Source organism: Nomascus leucogenys, chromosome 7b (assembly GCF_006542625.1).
Source record: "Nomascus leucogenys isolate Asia chromosome 7b, Asia_NLE_v1, whole genome shotgun sequence".
In the NCBI taxonomy this organism is placed as follows: domain Eukaryota; kingdom Metazoa; phylum Chordata; class Mammalia; order Primates; family Hylobatidae; genus Nomascus; species Nomascus leucogenys.
In genome coordinates this window covers 1,527,600-1,535,659 of record NC_044387.1, presented here as the reverse complement: position 1 = coordinate 1,535,659, position 8,060 = coordinate 1,527,600, and the positions used below count along the sequence as shown (strand labels likewise).

At 53.1% G+C, this 8,060-nt stretch overlaps 1 pseudogene; it reads right to left on the bottom strand.

Annotated features, from left to right (window-relative positions):
- Positions 1 to 6,065: 6,065 nt before the first annotated feature.
- On the bottom strand, positions 6,066 to 6,488 carry LOC100586370 (annotated as a pseudogene).
- Between the last annotated feature and the right edge of the window lie 1,572 nt (positions 6,489 to 8,060).

The window sequence follows — 8,060 nt, the reverse complement described above, 5'->3', positions numbered from 1 at the left end:
GGTTATGAAAAATCAGCAGTTGCCTGGTAACCAAATTGTCTGTCAGCTCCCAAACCTCCAAGGCCACGGAGCCAGGCCTGATGGCTTCTAAGGAGCCACAGCCGAGGCTGAGGAACAAAGCCTGACGAGCCTGGGACACGGGGGCCAGAGACACCCCCAGTTCTCATTCAAAGTTTTCCCACGAAGAAAACAAATCAGGGAACCTCAGGGCTGTGGTTTGTAGCTGCATCCAGCTTGAAGAGAGAAGTGGGGAGGAAGCTCTTCCAGGCTCCTTGTGGTCCTAGCAGCCACACAGGGACAGGCATCGTGTGTGGGAGTGGCGGCTGCCACTCATGCCAGGTCTTGGGGGGAATCTGAACTCATTCCCGGTGTCTGGGTCCCTTGGCACCCCACCCCCCACAGGCATTGCCTGCATTCTGCCTGGGCTCAGGAGTGGCCCTGGATGGACCTAGACGTCACAGTCCAGTGAGCTTGGCAGGGGGGCTTCTGCTTCCAAGACTTTCTCTGAGTGCCTCTCCCCCAGTGGCCTGGCCCCTCTGTGGGATCCATCAGCCACCCCAAAGGCCCTGTCCCACTGGACAGACCCCAACTCAGGCGTGATAATTGAGGGAGGAATGTAAAAAATCCCCCTGGGAACGAGAGCCAGACCATGACCCTAGGCTGCATTCTCTGTCCCTTTCCCCACCCAGGCACCTCATCATTGAGGCCTAGACCCGTCTCCATCTCCCAGCCTCAGGGTCCTCCTCCCCTTCTCCACGTATACCCCACCCCTTATGGACAGATCACAGCGAGCTGGAATCACACGTGTACCACCTCCCTCTCTTTTGCCCACCAAGTGTGGACCACTGTGTTTTACTGTGTTGCCTTTATAGTAAATAGCTCATGTAAAAAGACTTATGACCTAAAATTATGTTAATAAAATCATGTGTGTAATAATCTGTCGAGAGAGGAAACCTCACTGGCCTCTTGGGATTGTGAGAACTGAACTAAAGTCTGTGGAGGCTTGCTGTGAAGGGGAATAGAAACCTGAGTCTTCTCCGCCCCGGGGTCAGTGCCTTCGAACCCTCAGGGGTGGCAGGAGCTGTCCTGGGTGCCGAAGATGTCGGGGAAGCAAGGGAGCGGCGGGGTAGGGAACCCCCCAGCAGAGCAGCGAAGCATTTGTTGGGCAGGGCGACCTCCTTCGTTAACTCGGTAGGCTGCCCCAGATTCATATTCTGCTCACCCGTGCATCAGCCATTCATTTTTTCACTCATTCATTCATTCACATGCCAGGTCTTGGCCATCGGTGCCACCTTCTCTCCACTCTCCATGCCTTGCTCTAACCTCACCTCCACCAGGCCGGCAGAGGGGGCGGCACACACACCTGCCGCACTCACTGTTGGCTCTGTCTGGAGCCGTTTGCAGGGACTTTCTCCATGTCTTTCCAGTAGACACAGCATGGACCCTGTAGCCAGACGCATGAGTTCATCCGGGCTCCACCACTTCCAGCTGTGAGACCCTGGGACAGTCACGGATACCTTGGAAACCTCGTAAGATGGTTATAATTAAGTTGATTCATAGACTCAACCCCTTGGGAACCGCGCTTTCCATATAAGTGTGATGTGCTGCCTGCCCTTATTCTTACCAGGTCCCTGACGGCCTGGTGACAGAGCCCTGGGCTCATTTGCCCTTTAACCCCCACACCTATGGACACTGTGCTCACCCCTGCCACCACATGAGGCCTTCTGCAATTCTCCCCCTGTGCAGCCTGGCCTCTCATCCTGAGGCTGACTTAGTTTGTGATTCTGTAATGACATATTCTCCACCCACCTCCTCCCGCTAAAGTGCAAATCCCACCAGGCCTGGGCCTTGCTCATCATCTCCCCAGGGAGCTCCGGGCCCCAGGACAGTGTCCCATGCACAGCAGGCACTCCCTCCATGGTTGCAGAATGACTGTGGCTTCTGCAGAGATGTCCCCCGCTTCAGGCTGACCTGCCTGGAGAAAGACAAGCCACTTCTCTTCCACTATGCTTTAATTTCTAGAAGCTTCCTTGTTTGGGAGGCAGGATCACTACTTCCTTAGAATAATTTCCTTTCCTATTTTCAGCTTATAAACTTTGGAAGCAAACAAGCTCTCCTCCTGTAGAAAGCACCCCGACAGGAACGCTGCCCACGCTGTGCTGCGCTGTCATTAATGAATTACCAGGATGGTGCAATGCTGTAAGCGCTCATCTGCTCCAAGCCGTTCCCAGGGAGCGCAGCTTTTCTGGGCTGGATGCCAGGACAGCCAGGCAGTCCCTGGAGGGGTGGGGGAGGGGAGCTACAGCCCAGGGGCCCTGCTTCCGTGTCGGGAATGTGTGTGTTTCCTCCTGCTCAATCGCTTTCATCCCAAATCGTTTGTATTTCCCATTGATCCATGTCTAGAATGGACAGAGCAGCAAGAACATCCAAGCCACTTCCCTGTAGGACGATTAGATCTTGACAATTGGATGCCATAAATTATATATATATATATATTTGAGATGGAGTCTTGCTCTGTTGCCCAGGCTGGAGTGCAGTGGCGCAATCTCGGCTCACTGCAACCTCTGTCTCCCAGGTTCGGGGGATTCTGCTGCCTCAGCCTCCCGAGTAGGTGGGATTACAGGTGCCTGCCACTGCGCTCGGCTAATTTTTTTGTATTTTTAGTAGAGACAGGGTTTCACCGTGTTGGCCAGGATGGTCTCGATCTCCTGACCTCGTGATCCACCCGCCTCGGCCTCCCACAGTGCTGGGATTGCAGGCGTGAGCCACCAAGCCCGGCCATAATTTTTAATGTAGTAGAATACTGTCTACTTTTTCTTAACACTTAGACAACTCATGGTTTCCAAGAGGACTCAAAAGGATGAACATCCGCATCTCTGGGACCATTACTCTCACTCTGAACTGATGTTGGCAGAACGGGAGTTCCTGCTTCCCTGGGGGCCTGTGACCTCACAAGCGTGCCTGGTCTTGGTCATCATCATTGGACTCCTCAAACAGAGCCTGGCGCGAGGTTGGCCCAGCGTTGAACACGGCCCAGTGAAGATGAGGCGTGAAGTAGACGCAGGGGCCTAGCTTGGCCTTACAGCTGTGTCAGTCAATATCTGAGCTTCATTTTTAGTTTAACATGGACCTTGAGAGGAAATCATAGTGTATCTCAACAAACACATGGAAAGAAGAACTTTTTACAGCTTTTAAATGAAGTGAGACAAAAGCACCATGTGTGGTTCTCGAACACGGTGTCAGGGCGTTCCCTTTTCATAACAGTGGCCTTTAATAATCAGAGACTCACAACACTCAGCCCGTGGCGGGCAGGACTGTGGGCTTCACTCGTGTTAACTCAGGCAGCCCTGACAACAACTCTAAGAAACAGGTGCAAGTAAGACCACAGCCTGTAGCTGAGGAAACCAAGGTGTGGAGAGGTTGGGTGACTTGTCCCAGGCAAAGAGCCAGCAAGAGGCAGAGCTGGGATTTGAACCCCAACCATCCAGCCCCAGAATGGATGTTCTTAGCCCCTCTGAGGCCATGCTCAATGTCCAGAAGCCAAGCGGGTCTGGAGGCCAAAAGTCACTCACATGCCAGTCTAACTGCGAGTTAGACTCCATTCTGAAGCATCAGAGCCTCGGGCTACAGACGGGAGGCAGATACTCCAAGGCCTGGCACTTCCAGCTCCCAGGGCAGGTCAGGGCCATGAGTGAGATCGGCTCTGCTCATCAGAGCCTGGAGGGGGCTGGCAGCCGGTCTGGACGGAGGGAGAGGGGCTGAGCTCAGGGGCCTCGCTGAGGGTTCATCTGCAATTTTGGGACACTACCATGTGGGCAGAAGGCTGATTTTAGGGTGTCCTTGACTCCCACCATGAAAAATAGGAACAGTGCTTGGATCCTGCTGGTGCAGGGTTATGGGTAGAAACTGTGCTAAACATCAGTCTCTGGGGGAAAATGTAACTTTCAGATGAATATTAAGGGTGAGACCAAAACAGATCCGGGCTCCATCTGGCCAGGACAGGGGGGTATCAGTGAGTATTGTGGGGGTGCTTGGGGTGGCAAAAGGCTGGAGAAAGTCACCTCCGCCTGTGTACACCGAAGGCAGTCTGGCATCACCAGGGACATCCTGTGATCAGAATTTATGTTCCTGCTTTTTCTGAAAACCATCCCATGATATCCTTCACTGAAGCATCTTCTCCTGCACCCAAAATGTGTCACCCTTTCTCATTTCTCCATGACCCCTGGGTCCCTGGGGATCCTGCATCCATGTGCAGAGACGCCCTCAGCTGGCCCCGTGGGTCTCATTCATCCACAATTGGTAACTGGCCTAGTTGACTCTGTGGCCAAAGACGTAGGCCTTGGATTCCTTGACCCACTACTTGTTCGTTGTGAAAGCTGGGGCTGGTGGAGGGGCCTCACGGACTATAGAAGGCAATGATGTTACTGCCCAGCTCACAGGATGCGTGTGAGGACTGACTGGTATCCATCAGGAGCTTTGGAAACAGCACCTGCCACGCAGCTGATGCTGGTGCTTCCATTCTGTGGATGGAGCCTTGTGGGTGCCCCACTAAGGCTGAGTTTTTGCCCATCACCCTTGTACATTATTCACATGTTTTGCTCCTCTCCTGGGGTGGTCAATTACAAAATGTCCTATGGTTTTTTAAGTTACAAAGCATCAACCCAGATCAGTCGTTGAAACAAGCAGTCCTCCTCTCCCCTACAGCTGCCACAGCTCTGGACTCCATTCACGTTTGAGGTTTTCCATCCCACATTGCAGGTTTGGGGCTGTGGGCAGTACTGCAGTTGGGCTGGGCGAGAAGTTGTCACCTTCCCTCCTTCCTGGCTCAGTGCCTGGTCCTCCCAGCCAGGACAGACACCCTCCAGGACTCCCGATGGTGGGGAAGGGGTGGTGGGGACAGACGAGGCAGCGGGAGGCATCCTGCTGGGCTGGCACCATGGCGGCCGGGACACACTGCCCCTTGGGGTGCAGCCATTGTCTGAAGCTGACTCTTCCATGGCTGGATCTCCCCCTTGTCACTCCCTCATATGCCCTAAGGTGGAGGGGTGTGTTTTTTGTTTTTTGATTTTTTTTTTGAGATGGAGTCTCGCTCTGTCACCCAGGTTGGACTGCAGTGGTGTGATCTTGGCTCATTGCAACCTCCACCTCCTGAGTTCAAGCGATTCACTATTCTCCCGCCTCAGCCTCCCGAGCAGCTGGGATTACAGGAACCTGCCACCATCTGCTGCTAATTTTTGTATTTTTAGTACAGGCAGGTTTCACCATGGTGGCCAGGCTGGTCTCAAACTCCTGACCTCAGGTGAGCTGCCCTCCTCGGCCTCCCAAACTACTGGGATTACAAGCATAAGCCACCATGCCCGGCTATCCTAAGGTTTCTCTATTTGGGATGACCGTGTTCAACACTTCCCTCCAGCTTCTGGAAGCCCATCTCTTCTAGAAAATCCCCCTGCCCCACCTGGGTGAATCTAGGGCAACCCCAAGCACCCTTGGGGGTGCCTGTATCTAGTTCAGGGGTAACCCTCACACATATTGAACTATTTCAATCAAACTTTCACCCAGAGATTTCTCAGAGATGATCCAGATGCAGTTCCCATCGCCCCCAGATTATCCAGGGCTCTGTATTAACCCCTGTGGATGGTATTATCAAAGCCTCTCTTCTTTGCCAAGAGGTAAGGGGATTTGTCCTGTAGCCTTTCTTCAGGCAGAGGCAGAACTTACGACACCCTCGGATCTCTCGATCATCACCTTTGACGGTGTCCCTGAGTACATTGTACTTAGTCTCAGGAGGTGTCACGTCCCCACCTCTCCCCTAGATGGGACTCACCACGCAGATCACCAGAGAAATCTTCTACAAAAACTGTCATGGGTCATCTGCTCCAGCCCCTCTCATTGCTCTCAGGGTTGGGAGGTAGAACCTTGTGGTAGGTGGAATTGACAGCACAGCTCTCTCCAAAGAAATGGAACACGTCTTACAGTTACACCCTCCACTGATGAATGACAAAATGCTCTAAACATTTTTGTTTGGTTGTTTCTCAGCCAGCTGTGCTTTACTGACAATACACCACTCAGGCCTTGACCGTGTACTTCCTCAGCAGGGACAGCCGCTCCTTCCTACTTCCTCAGCGGGGACAGCCGCTCCTTCCTACTTCCTCAGCAGGGACAGCCTCTCCTTCCACTGCTGCTTCTTGGCCTTCAGGTTCTCCTCGTGCTTGTTGAGCCAGTGGCGCATGGCGCGTGTCTTCTTAGGCTGCAGGTCCAGGGGCTGGTACTTCTTGCCCTTGTAGAATTTCCTGAGGTTTTCTCTGGTTAATAACCATGAGAACACAGGCAATGGATTTGCGGACGACTCGGATCTTAGACAGCCTGGAGGCTGCGCCGCCTGTCACTTTAGCGACGCGCAGCTGGGACAGCTCCACCTTCAGGTTGTCCAGCTGTTTCAGCAGCTCCTCTTTCTTCCCTTGAGGGTCTCAGGCCTTGATCTTGGCCATTGCTGCACAGGCGGCCACCGCCCGCTCCTGCTGTAAACATTTTTATGTCTTTTACCTTAAAAATATCTTCCTGCTAGTCTAACACTTTGCATTGGAATACACAGTGACCTAGAATTTCCATTTCAACACTCTGTCTATTTATTGTTTTCACCCAGCATTTCTGCTAAACCTGGGAACCGATGGAGCTATTTGACTGTTCCCAACTGCCTTCATCACATTCATCTGCACATTAGTTTATTTACTGTAATCCACACCTCTAACCCTGAACAAGGTGTTGGGAAAGGTGTGTAAATGTGTGTCAACGACACACTCTAATTAAGTGTTGTTTCTCAGCTGGGGGCACTTGTACCCCCCAGAGGTCATCTGGCAATGTCTGAAGATGTCAATGGTTGTCATAATCCTTGTGTTTGTGAAAGGGTTGCTGTTGCACGCAGTGGGCAGAGGCCAGAAATGCTTCTAAACACCCCACAGTGCAGGGACAGCCCTGTCAGCCTTACAGAGAGTGACCAGCCCCAATGTTAGGAGTGCCGTGGTCAGAATGTTTGCCATAGCGAGCCCCCAGGCCACTAATCCAAGAAGACCAGTATCATCAGCCCCACTGCCCTCCGCACTTTGTACTTCTGAGAACACCCCCTTCACAGTGGAGGCAGCCCTGAGTCATCAGCTCCATGGGTTGCTGAAAAGATGCATCTCCCAGAGGAAACTGAACATGCACTCGCTGCCGGGAGTCTTTTAGAGCTCCCTTCCCTGCCTCAAGCACTCAGCCGACTTGGAAAGAGCCGAACGCACTGGGACTGGAAGGAACGCCTCCTTTCCTGGATGCCCGTGCCGCGGTGCCCACTCCACTCACCATCCCTCCTTGTTGTCTCCTGGTCACCGTGTCTTTGGCAGGGCGTGAGTACCTCACCTGCAGGCTCGCTTGTGGTTCTGCGCGGGAGGAGGGTTTGGCACTGCTGCGGACGCAGCTTCCCGTCTGTCGGACTCCTCTACCTGCTCTGCTGGAGCACGCCTGGGCTGCAGTGAGGCTGACTCCAGAGTTCACTCTCCCCCAGGGTTGTCCTGCCCACAGCTGCGGCCCTTTCTGGCTTAGGTGCGTAGATAAGAACAGCCTTTTCTGGAAGAGATGAGGAGTCCTTTAAAGGATCGCCAACAGCGATGAAACCAGATTCTTCTTACCTGGTCTATAACGAAGCCAGCCGGGCAGAACCGGAGGCCCCGGCGTCCCTGAGACCTGAGACCTTTTCCTCGCAGCCACATGGCCCCTCCTGAGCACCAGTCATGACACAAGGCTGTGAAACTCTGTATGTCTTGTTCCCCCTTCTTCCTTCTCATTTTTTTCTTCTTTCTTTTCTTTTTCTTTCTTTTTTTCTTTTTTTGAGATGAAGTCTTGCTGTCGCACAGGCTGGAGGGCAATGGCACAATCTCTGCTCACTGCAACCTCCGCCTCCTGGGCTCAAACATTCGCCTGCCTCAGCCTCCCAAGTAACTGGGATTACAGGCATGTACCACCGTGCCCAACTAATTTTTGTATTTTTAGTAGATCCGGGATTTCACCATGTTGGCCAGGCTGGT